This window comes from Corvus cornix, chromosome 1 (genome assembly GCF_000738735.6).
Source record: "Corvus cornix cornix isolate S_Up_H32 chromosome 1, ASM73873v5, whole genome shotgun sequence".
Taxonomy (NCBI): domain Eukaryota; kingdom Metazoa; phylum Chordata; class Aves; order Passeriformes; family Corvidae; genus Corvus; species Corvus cornix.
Window position 1 is genome coordinate 109,760,149 of NC_046332.1, and position 12,889 is coordinate 109,773,037.

General features: G+C 40.0%; 1 protein-coding gene and 1 long non-coding RNA gene across 6 annotated transcripts in view; one reads left to right on the top strand and one right to left on the bottom strand.

Moving 5' to 3' along the window:
• Positions 1-904: 904 nt before the first annotated feature.
• Positions 905-12,335, bottom strand: LOC120410021. The gene is made up of 2 exons (XR_005601947.1): positions 12,155-12,335; positions 905-4,370 (listed from the first exon to the last, which is right to left on the bottom strand). It is a non-coding gene; the product is annotated as an uncharacterized LOC120410021 (long non-coding RNA).
• A 10-nt stretch (positions 12,336-12,345) lies between these two features.
• Positions 12,346-12,889, top strand: part of SYTL5 (synaptotagmin like 5) — an 83,964-nt gene continuing 83,420 nt past the window's right edge. For 4 of the 5 annotated variants that reach the window (XM_010394545.4, XM_010394547.4, XM_010394549.4 and 1 more), the window contains exon 1: positions 12,384-12,715. The gene's annotated coding sequence lies outside the window, so the exon portion shown is untranslated. Of the gene's footprint in view, positions 12,716-12,889 lie in introns of all 5 variants that reach the window. The other variant, XM_039552124.1, reaches the window with a different exon arrangement.

Consider the following 12,889-nt stretch of genomic DNA (forward strand, 5'->3'; position numbering starts at 1 on the left):
GGTTGGAACAAGATGGTGTTTAATGTCCCTTCCAAGACAAACCATTTTCTGATTCTGTGACTCTCTGAGAGAGTGCTCCTCCCCTGGCCCCTCCGCCGGGGGCAAGGGATATCGGGGCTGCCGCTCCTGCGGCTCTCGGCATTGCCGGACAGCCTGGCACAGGCACTGCGGGTGAGAACAGTCCCTGAAAAGAGCGGAGAACTTTTCTCTGTTGTGTTACTGCTGTGGGGAAGCCCTTTGCTGGGCTTCAGAGCTCGCCCAGGAGCGGCTTCTCCAGAGGAGCCCTCACACCCCTCTGCGTTCGTGCGTTCCCCTTCCTCTCCCTCTGCTTGGAATGAATTTGTGTCAGTTTCCGACACAAAGTTACCATTATGCACCGGTAATGTTGCCACCAAAGTTACAAAAATGGCAACGTTTAATTTCAAGTTCTTTAAATTCTCCTTCATTATAAAGAATTGATCTTGAGTTTTATTTCACTCAATACACATATACACACACACACACATATATATAAATATAAATACATCAGATCTTTGCTGTCTCTCTGAAGTTGCCTGGGAAACAGGAAAGGCACCTCGTACAAAACTGCAGAATTTTCAAAGGGCGGGGTTGCTGTTTCTGTGTGGGTTCTTTAAATTATTACTATTATTTTTATGGGGGGGGGGGGTCTTGAAATATTGTGTAGGTTTCTCTCCTGTGATCCGTCCTGCATTTTCTCCTGATTTCTCCTTTATTTCCAAACCAGATTAAACAAGAAACTAGAAACCAAGGCTTCTAGTTTCAGTATCAGTGGAATATGTTTGGACATACAGACACCTATTTTAGAAAAGAGTCTCTTGTTCAGTCTTAATTGGACATTCTTTGGAAAGAATGTGTTTGAAAAACATGAAAGTACAGGGGGAAGTAAAACTAAGCATTTTTTATTGTCCTGTTCTCAACATAGCTTTCATGTCCAGTATTTGCTAATGGCCATGGAAGGAGAAAACTGAAGACTAAACCTCTTCAAAAGCATATCTTTATGAACAAGTGCAGATGGATGTGGTCATAGGAAAACACATGAAAGAAAGTCTCCTGCAGTATAAAAGGTTTGGGGGTTTTTTTCTGTGATCTCTGCAGTATTTTTGTGAGCTAAGCTAGGGATGAAACTGCATGCTGGTTTTTAAAGAAATAAAAGCTAGTGGAAACATTTGTTGTATATGCATTGGCATCCTATAGACAAAGCTAACAGTGCTTAAATAACTTATCCTTGCATCCTGTGGCTTTTTTTGTCCTTTATATCTTTCAGAGATCTCACATCTTTACATTTGTATCTTTAGATGCAGTACAGTATCAAATGAAAATAGTTCCTAGGCTGTTTTTCTGTTCTGTTTAGAAATATTCAAAGAAAAATAAATTTTTGAAATATTGTCAATAATTTCATCACTGAATTACATGGAAAAGAAAGAGGCTTCCTGAATGACTGATGAATGTGTGTGTGTAGGTTCTAATGCAAAAAAATTGCTTATCCTTCCTCTCCAGCTACCCTTGGTAGATAAGAGAATAGCAGGAGGTCCAAGGAAATGCTGAGTCCATGAGGCTCAGCTCAGCATCCAGAGAGCCACTAGAAAAATAACAAAATGACAAAACTAAATTAACCCAGGAAGTTTTACAAATAAACACTCAGCATACCCATGAGCATCCAACACAGATGTGTCAAGAGTATATGTCAAATAACCTGATTTTATTCTTTGGTAGGACAGGTGGTTTAAAGGATGAAGAGGAAATGCAGAATAGGTGTGTTATTTTGTAGTAAATTTGTCTTTTTATGCCCCCCCCACATAAGAATGTATAATCTGGGGAAAAACTAAACAATCATTGCTAATAAAGATTTATGAAAGTAGAAGGAATAAATGCAAGAAGATGAGTGGGTTTTTGCTCTAAGGACTAATTAGTATTAGTCACAATAAGTTGAATAATGGAATAAAAAGAGTGCCTATAAAAGCTTGTTATTGACAGCATGTTGAAAGAAGTTGCAAGCACGCTGAATGACAGGATCAAAACTAAAAATACTGAATAGCTTGGAGAAAACAACAACAAGAGATTCCATAAAAATTATAAAGTACTGTCTGTAAAACCTGGACGTCAAATGCACAAGTACAAAATGGGGTCTAATTGTCTAGGCAGCAGTGCTGCAGAGAAAAATATGTAATTACAACAAATAGGAACCCAAGTATGACGTTATAAATAACTAATTAAATTGAAGGGTACCCTGAAAGGCACAGAAAGCAGTCATTTTGTTCTGCTTGGTGTTGATCAGGAATTGAATGTAACTCTGAGCCCAGTGTGATGGTGGGACAGAGAGAAGAGTAATTCTTCCTGAAGGCAGCACCAAAAGGAAGCTTAGAAAATGTGATTAGTGGAGGAACTGCATTTATTTTATCACCCTTGTCCAGACTTCTTTATAGACGTCTCTGACTGCACAGTGATTTACTGGAAAATGTAATTAATGAGCCAATGCATGATGAAAGGTAGGACCAGAAATAATGCCTTTAATTAGAATTCAAGGAGATTTATGTAAAATATTAAGAAAAAAAAATCAAAGGATAAGAATAAGCACTGAAGCACACCTGCTTTTGAAATCACCTTCTCTGGATCAATAACACATTGTTAACATCTGCCAAGCATCTAGGTAACCTTTAGAGAGGAGGAAGTATTAAATAATTCTTGAGCTAATTTTAGACAGATTTATTCAACTTTCACAACTATTGAGTGGTTACTTTCCTTTCTTTCCTAATAAAGTCACTATTTTTATCTAATATCAATAACATAAATCACCATTATTTTCCTTTTTTTTTTCTGAGGATGACTAATTCTATGACTGATTTCACAAGAGCAATACTAAATTGTAATAAGAAGCCAGCACACTTCTTTTCAGGAGGCGTTACCTGATAACATTGCTTAATTCTTTATTACACTACTGCAAATTGCAGACTGGAAAACGTAAATGGGTTGGCAGTATAATCAGTTCTGAGAATTGTGATAGGAGATGTGGAAAGTGCTGAAAGTGATGGCTCAGAAATACAACCCTAAATGTGAAAAAACTGAAGGCTTTCATCTTTCAAATGCAGAACAGGAGCTTTTAACAAGAAAGAGAACAAACAGTGAGGTTGAAATTACTTGTTGATTAAAAAGCAAATATTTGAAGAGGATTTGGTGCTCTGGAGAGGTGGCAGGCTGTGCAGATCCTACACTGCCTGAGCACAGCCAGGAAAAACTGTGAATACTAAAGCAGCTAAAATAGTCTACCTCCTGTCTTGATTTATCCTTTACATTGCTGTAAACATTTTAAACCTCCACATCCACATTAAACTGTGGAATACAGAATCAGTAGAATTCTGTTTAATTTTTCTGACTTAGTTCCTAAGCTACACGTGGCTGGGTGCTGGAGGAAGGATCACAGTGTGCTGCTCTTGTTCTTGCTCTCTTCCCACACACTCACTGCTCAGTACCACAGGGATTGAAACGGGATCAGATGGACTCTTGGGATAATCACTATGGCACCTCTTTTGCTGGCCAGATCAGGGATGCTTGACCCCAGCAGAAATTTTAATTATTTGATTATCTGAGATTTGGGGTTTTTTTTCTGAGAGTTGTTTTAATATTACTGCAGTGACTTGCTAGAAGTTCTTTGAAGAGCTGAATGGCCACTAAACAACTGTTTAAAAAAATTCTTTCTTCTAACACTGCAAGTCAGAAGCATTATTGATCCATAACATGGCTACTCAAACAGGAACCACTGAGCTGGAGGGGGAGCAGAGCACTGCCTCCTTCACTTCCTAAGCTTTGAAACCTGCTTTAGCAAGAAATGGACAGAGCAGTGTCTTGCCTTTGTGTCCAGGAAACTGTACAAACATACAGGGATGTAAAATATGTACAAATTCTTGGGAAAAAAAAACTGATTAACATTTTAAATTTCTACTTCATGGGAAATGCTGACATTTCAGAGCTTAGAGTTTCAGCAGAAATTTGAATGAAATGACGTTTGTGGGAACTGCTCACCTGCTCACCGAAGGCAAGATGTTTGTTGTGGCTTTCATGACAGGACAAAACAAACCATGATAAAAACAACTTGCACACTTTCACACTGCATGCACACATTCGAGTTAGAGCCACCTGCCAGCAGCAAGCAAATATTGCAATGAAGAACAAAAAGTTTTTGGTGAAGGTAGGACAAGATGTAGAAAGAAATTGTCTAAAGAACTGATTGCTACTGTACATGGCAGTGATTAATCAGTGCAATGAACTACCTCAGGAGAGGTTGTTACTTTTCCTTAAGGATGTTCTCAGGATTTTCATGTTCATATAAGCTTCCACCATCTCCAAAATTAAAGCTGGGGAGAAAAAAAAAGGGAAAGGATATGAAGAAGAGCTGTCCTGGGAACCAGCTCTTCATTATTTACCTTGGCACCAAACAGAAGAAAAGTTAGTGAAGTATCTAATTAATCTTTCCAGTTTTTAAATGTAGATGTTAGCCTCAAATAAAGAGATAGAGGGTCTTAGGCTTGTTGATACAATCAGTGGTGGTCCTTGAGGACAGTTCCCTCTGTTGCTTTTATGAAATAGGCGAACTCTTGCCTATGGAGAGAACAAGATACTTACGGCTTAACACAGGGATCTGATTTCCCACTTTGTTTCCTTCTGTGCTGACAGTGAGGTCCCAAATAATGGTACAAACCTTCTGTACTGAGTTTACATGGTGATGTGTTGGCTGTGGCTGGGGGGCTGCAGGGGTGATCTCTGTGACAAGACACCAGGAGCTGTCTCCATGTCAGGCACAGCTGGTTCCAGCTTCCTTAAAAATGGATCCAGCACTGCTCAAGGCTGGGCCCATGAGCCAAGCTCTGCCTCAGCCCAGCACACAGACAGACCACAGCCCCCTCTGCACATCACAGCTGAAAGCAGCACTTTTCTCCAAGCTGCTGGCTGTCAGCATCACTTTATTCAGCAATACTCAGCAATTAGAGACACAAAAAGGCAGCAGGATGGCAGGTATTACTTGAAGGCCTTTGAATATCAACTTTCTTAGAGCAGGAGAGGAAGATGCATTGTTTATTATTTGCTCCACTTCAGTCGTTTTCCTCATTATGTGATAAATACAGAACAGCAGGAACAGCTCAGGAGCAGAATGCTGAAGGAAAAGCCTAACACATGTAACAGGACTAGGTATTCTCCATCCTATAGTTTGGGGTTTTTTCAGAAAGACATGTCTTTATTCCGGGAAGATAAAACCAGTCAAAAGCAAGGGACATTGTATTTTGGATATATCACTAGCTTTTTACATCTGTGACAAAGGCATTATAGTGTACAACATTTTTTGGACCAATTATAGCTGTTACTTGGAATTCAAAAATTCAATGTATAATTGCATGTGTGAGTGGAAAATACATAATTTCCCAAGTAGATAAAATGAGCACTATAGAATATATTTTACTTTTCCAAAGCCACTAGCAAAGCAATGTGCAAAGTAATTTAGTGGTAATTTCTAGTGATCCAAATTTAAAAATAAATGCCTTAAAGCAAATAAATTCCATGAATTTATACACTTTTTTTTTTTTTTTAAAACAGAAATTGGCTGATTTCAACTGAGAATGGCTCCAGATCTATTTGTTCAAAATGTATTGAATTACTTCCTCCTACAAAACAAAATTTACCACAGATGGTTCAGGAACAATGTGTGATCTCTCTATTGCAATATCAATTTATTTGGTTTACTTAAATACAAGGGTAACCTCCCAAGTCAGAGAACCAGAAGTAAGTTAAGTCTTAGATAAGGCTATTTATATGACTATGAAGGCTCAGAAATTTGAGTGATTTCTGAGACAACTGTTTTATTTGTCAAGATTTCTGTAAATAGTCATGTGTGGTAAAGAAAATGACCTTCAATGACCTTATTGCACAAACATCAAAATGTACCAAGGCTGCCTATTCACATATTTGTAACTCTTCATTTGCTTCTGGAAAATAAGATTAGATAATATGTTAAAATACATGGAAATGGTGTTATTTTAAATGTTATTCAAGCAGACATCATAATGCTGTTGTAAGATTATAAATTTTAAGAGCTTGTGCCCAAATACTCCCCCAACATGTGTGTTTGAAGACGACAGATTTCATGATGTATAAACATTTAAGTGAAAATAAGAACTGTTTTTAAAAGGTTTTGTTTAAAAACACCCAGCCTGTGAATGTTGTTATAGTGTGCTGTGCATAAAAACATCTTAATTTCAGTCTTAACCTCAGTCTTTTATAATTTACAAATGCTTCAGTGTCAGCATTAAAAGCAGGCACACTGTTGTCCCTTTCTGGAATGCAAGACCTTAATTGCATGAAAGTTAAATAAAACTTGTGGCTCTTTACTATGACCAGTGCACTTATCTTTCACAGTATTATTTGCTTTACTGAGGTGAAAATAAGTGTTACAGGACTGGGATACATTCCTGATGTTTTCTTGCTGTGACCGATACAAATGCCACACCATTAGATGTTGAATTCTCTTTTTTTTTATTTTTTTTATTTTGTGGTTTGGAAAAACCCCCAAACACTTTTTTAAGGTGGAGCAAACACCACAAGACAGCTGAGCTGATGGGAAAGCTCAGTGCCAACAGACAGAGTGGTCCAGCCCCCATTCCCTGCCCTGTGCTGCTGGGGAGGGGAGGAGGTAGAGAAATTAGGAGTGAATTTAAGCCTGGCTAAAAGAGATCAAAGGGAGGAAGATGTCTTTAAGATCTGATTTTAGTTCTCATTATCCAACTCTGATTTGGTTGGAAATAAATTCATTTCCCCAGTTAGAGCTTGTTTTGCTTTTGACAGCAACGGATGAGTGATCTCCCTCTGTCCTCATCTTGACTCACAAGTCTTTCGTTATATTTACTCTCCCTGTCCAGCTGAGGAGGGGAGTGACAGAGAGATTTTCATGGGTACCTGGCATCCCCTACAAGTGTTCAAGGCAACACACTTGGACTGTAGTTATAAGTCACTTAAACCATGTTGGAGAAGCACTTGATTCAAGATCATAGAATCAAAGAATTTTAGAATGGTTTTGGTTGGGACGGGACCTTGGAGACCATTCAGTTCCAACCCCCTGTTGGGGACAGAGACACCTTCAGCTAGACCAGGTTGCTCAGAGCCCCTTGTGAGTTTACGGCTTTTCTCTTAGCAATAATCACCTCATAAGAGTGCAACTGTGAACAAGCGCATTTAGCAAAACATCATGCAAATGAAAGAAAAACAAATTAGAGACTTTTTCCATCTCATTGAGCTTTCTAAAGGGTGAAGAATTAGTTTATAAAAGAAATGGAAGTACTTTTTGCTGTGCAGATATAAGTTTGTCACCCTAGTTATTTTTCCAAACCCTGTTTTAAATGCAGAACGCAGCTTCTCAGTTCCCAAGCAGTGTTCCTTGTCAAGGACAAGTTGAACCAATTTGTTTGAGCTAATATATCCTTCCAGTTTCTGACCAGAATGAGAAGCATGAAGAATAAAGCCTGCCTTAAATGTTTCTTGCTGGTGTTAACAAGCACCTTTGCTTGCAGCAGGATAATTCCATAGAAAGACAAATTTGAGGATCAACAAGTTGGTACACCATGTTAATCCAGTAAAACCCTGCAGTTTTATAGACTCATTTTCTGGTTGGCTTATACAAAAGTATTGCAGTGAGTCAGGATGATGCAGTGAATATCTTGGTGAAATATCTTGGCTTTAGAGTAGTTCAGTGACAGCAGAGGAAAAAGAAGAGTTTTGCCTGAAAACCCAGAAATGTTTGCAATCCACGTATTATTGACAGGCTCTAAGGGTCTGTGTCTGCGTTTTCAGCAATGTAACTCTTGTAGAATTTTAGGGAGGTTTTATTAGAAGAAATACCATAACTCTTCACAGGTCCAGCAAAAATGTTGAGTTTAAGTGTAAAAAAGTAATTAAGGAGATAGGAGAAGACTGTTTCTCTTCCTTCTCTATTGTGTGGAATTTTAAGGGTGTTCTGGGGTTCTTTACTCTGCACCTTCTAAAAAGTCCTAAATCTTGTCAACTGACACAAGATAACTAACATTTAGGTGCCTTGAACTATATTCTTGATGAACCTTACAAATTTTATATATAGGAAATCAACTGGTTTCATCAAACATTTCTGAAGTTTGTAGAGGCCATTAAAATTATTTCAATAAAACATTTGTGAAAAATACAATTATTTTACTGATTAATTTGCTAATTAGTAAAATTGTAGCTAGCTATTTTGAAGTAAAATTGTAATTCTAAAAAAGTACTTAGGGTGAAATTATATGTTTGAGTGCCAGTCTGTGCTTTGCAGGAACATCATAAATGTTCAAGTTCATTCAATGGTTCCTTCTGTGTTGCCTGGAGAAATATTTTTCAACATGAAACACCAGGTACCTGGATATTAACTGAGCCCTTCTTTATGCAGCATTTCATTCTACAGCTCTGGCTCACTTTGCATAGTTCTTTCTTGTGCAGATAATGGCATAGCTGACACCAAAATAATTGTCTAAATAAATAGTACCCAGAGTAATGGGGTCTGTAAGAGCGTTCCCTTAGCTTGTATGAGTCCATTCTAGGCAGTAGTACAAATATTGGCTTCATACAGCACAGTGAGGCACCAATTAATGCCTTCTCTTTTTTTTTCTTTTAAGTGTACTAAAGAAAAGCAGGAGAAAGCAAATGGATTCCTCATTTTGTGATGTGAGAAAGGGAAGAACAAATATGTTGCTGCATTTGATATTTCTCTGAGTCTGCTTTTAACTTCTTTAAAAGGAACAGGAGATGCTGTAATTACTCTGAAGAGCTTTTTGTAAATACCTGCTTTTCTAAATCTTTTCAGTGTCTGTAACAGAAATGGCCTTGTTTCAGAATAGCTAATGTCATCAGTTCTCTGTTTTTCTTGTCTAAGTCTGTGACGTGATTTTTCTGTTGGTATAGTTACTAACATTAAGAAAAACCTCTTCAAAGTGTTATCCTCTTGTACAAGAGGCTTCATTCTTCTTCTATAACATTTCCTGCATCTTGGTTTTGACAATGCTTATTTAGTATGGAGAGGAAGAGAAGGCTGAGGTGACAGTGACTAACTGGGATGAAGCTTGAAAAATATCACTTTCCTCTCAGAGGGAAGCCTGGCTTTGTAATAAGAAAACCTCTTCTTGTCATGTAAGTAAAAACAGTGGATCAAGTAAGCTCAGGGACAAGAACCTCTGACTTTCAGCCCAATGCCATTGTTACAAAGTCCAGGTCCTAAGAAAAGCAGGTGGGTCTGGATTCCATGGCTACTTGGTTGCACTGATCTCATGAAAATTTATGATGTACACTGAAAAAAAGATTGTTGGGGCTATGTCAAATTCCAACAAACCCTGTATGTCACACACTCACCAAGCAGGAATTGTGAAGGAAGAGTCTCAAATGAAATTAAATGCATTTTAAATAAAATTAAAACAGCAGGCATAATAACATGGATTAAATTAAATTGGCTTTTTTCAAGAAGGAACTCTGAGTGAACTGATGAATGGTTTGAAGAAACACGGTGCTATTCCTCCTAAAGCAGTTAGTGTATTTTTCTTGAAATGTTATCTTGCCTTTTTATTCATTTGTGCATCGAACCTGGTATTTTTTCCAAACATAAATTTGATTTTTCCCCTTTTAGCTGGAAGTGGAAAGAAGCACATCAGTATCACAAGCCACATTAAAATTTTAACAGAGAGCCTTTTTACAGAAATGCCAAAAAGTCCTTAATTTAAAATGCAGAATATGCAAGATCTCAAATAGCTTAAAAAAAAAAAAAAAAAAAAAACCACAGAAAGAGGACACTTTCATTGAAATATCTTCCTTTTTGACTACTGAAAGGTACTTCTGAGGTCTCTATTTTTTATGAATACCTCCAGAAAACAATAGTTCAAAACCTTGAGCACAGAGTTGGCAAAATGTGCACTCCTCTCTCCATGACGACTGCAATTACACTTCTGGAAAATAGCCCAGGGAGTGCTCAACTGGACGATGAGAACTTGCATATCTCAGCTTCCTCAACAAAGGCTTTTTTTTTTTTTTAATTTTGTTTTCAAATTCTGCTCCTAGCACATGGAGAGAAATGTAAATAGCTATGCCAGAGAGCTCTTGCTGTTAACAGCTGCGGGTGTTTATTGAAAATCTCTTTTCTATTTCATGGCATATGATCTCTAACTCAAAACCTTGAAGTTTAGAAAATTGCATTGATAGCCTATTTTTCTGATATTTACTGGTAGATTAGATAAAGGTGAAGAGAAATAAAAGCTTGCAGAGCACTCAATGATACCTGAAATGGAAGCAAACTAGGTTATGTTCATTAATGTTATTGAACTGTCCTCTGTAATTTGCACAAGTTCTTCACATTTGGGAGAATTTGTTGCTGTGTGAACCAGGATACCAATAAATGGTGAAGTTCCTTGATTTCTGGTGCATGGAATTATAGCAGTTCTGTATCCAGAGAAGAAAACTGACTGCAAAACTGGTGTCCCAGAGGACAAGAGTGTTGTCGCAGCACTCTGGAAAAGGGCCAGGAGCACTGCAATTCATCCCTAATAAAGCAGCAGTCTGGGACCATAGCTGGCTACTTCTTTACAGCAGTGCAAGTGTTACTGATCTCATTGGAGCCACCAAAGAAATAACAACAGGAACACTCTACCTTTGTTCTAAATAGGCCACAGATTTCTGTAATCCTGATTTACAAATCCCTTGGTTCATGTGGTCTGTTATGGACCACAAAGGGTGATTAATAAGTATGGGCTGGTGTGGGCAGTACTACCTAATTTATATGGGGCCTCCAGCCTCTGTGAGTGGCTGCTTTCCAGTGCCTGTGGTTCCAGGAGAAACACAAAAGGTCTGTGATGTTTCTCAGAAATTCTCCTTGTACTCGGATATCTGGTTGGTAATGCTGTACCTGAGCTCTTGATGTGCAAATAAGTGTCAGCCCTTCCTTTCGCCAGCCCCCCAAACAACATTTATAAGATGAAACTGTAAAAAACCCCATGTAAATCTGGAGCTGTAGTTTTAATACTTTAAATTAAATCATGCATTACAGAATATATTCACTTGGGTATCTTTTTTGATAATGATTCACACTGTTCTAGAGAGCAGTGTGTTATTCTGGTAATTGCAGGCAGAGGATGTACCTGAGCATTTCATTTAGAGCAATAAATTCAATAGCTTTGCCTGAACAAGTCAAAAAACAATTTTGTAAGCATAGCATGTAGCAAACTCAAATTATCCTCCAAAGGTGTTGTATTTATATACTAGCCAAGTAAATATTGTACCTCCCAATAATAAAATTTTTCCAACACATCCATTATTTGGAATAACACAAACTCATCAATTTTTAAAAAATTGTTTGTGGGTAACGAGTAACGTTCCATTGCTATTGTGCATAAACAGCAAATTTTATGCTAAAATTTTTATGTGAAAGCTGAGCAGGAGATTTTGGTTGTGTGCATCAGACTTTTTTGGAAGTGATAAAATTTCACAGCTGTGAAAAAGAAAGGCTCAAGTATTTTCATGTGGCCTACCTCTGTTTATTGCTCCAATTTCAAAATGGTATTTTAACAAGTAAGGAAGTGCATGTAAGTGCTAAATGAGTTTCCTTATCTTTCTTAGGTGCCTGCTGTGTGAGCTCTTCAGGTACCTGAGGGTGAATGAATCAATCAATTCATCTGCATGGATTGAGATGCTGTTTTCGCTGTGTTATTTTTGGATTTTGGAATATTTTGTAATAGTTGTACGTGTTTGATAAATCCAGCTCACTTGAACCTTTGGAAGTGATGATCATAAACCTTAAGAAGCGTTGCCTATAGGTGTAAGGAGGGCAGCTATGACAAGTGCCTTTTATTACACTCTTAAATACAGTTTTACCTTTTGGACTCTACCCTAACCCGGTGCAGATACAGCTATTATTTATTAAAGGTTGAAAAACCATAAAACTGTAAAGTAAATACCGTGTTTTTTCCCTTTCCAAACCCTTTCTGAGAAATCACCGAATCGCCCCCTGAGCTGCCAGTTCCACACCACTAAAACCCCGCTGAAAACTAGGAGATGATACCAACGGGACGCGCACCCTTCCCAACCCCGTCGGAAGGATGGGGTGACTTACCCTGGCGAGTGGGTCCCCACCGGTCCCCCCTGCATGGGACGGCGGTGGCACCCCGGGGCGGGCAGCGAAAGGGGAGCGGGGAGAGAGAGGAGAGCAGGAGGAGAAGGGAGGAGAGGTGCCGCTGCGGGAGCGCTCCCGGCAGGTCGGGACGGCGGCCCCGGCTCCCGGCCCGGCTCCCGGCCGGCGAGAGGCGCTGCGGGAGCGCGGCCGCGGGGCCGGATCGGCAGCGGGAGAGGTGCGGGGGGCCGCGGTGGAGGCGGCTCCGCTCCCGGAAGGGACGGCTGGGCTGGAGCCACCGGCGGCAGCGGTGCCAGCTCGGCTGTCGGGGGCTGCACCTGCGGAGTCGCTGCGAGCCTGCCCGTGCCCCGTCCGAGCGCGGGGCTGTCCGTGCTCGGTGCGGGCTGTGCGCTCCGTGCCCGAGCCGGCAGCCGAGCCCGCGGGAGCGGGACCTCACCTCCCAGCCCCACCGGGCTGCGGAGTTCGCAGCAGCAGCAGCAGCCCTCGGCGGCGGCAGCGGTGCTGCTGCTGGTACGTGATTTCCCTCTCCTGCCGAGGTTCCTGGTGAGTCCGTCATTCTTAATAGCGACTTGTCTGGGGGATTGTTTTGGTTTTGTTCTCTTTTTTTCCCCTTTTCTTTACCCCCAGAGAAGGACCCGAGGAGGGAGCCTGCGGCATGGTCCCAGTGGAGACCCGCCCGCCGGAGCCCTGCCCGGAGCGGGGGCTGCGCTGGCCCGG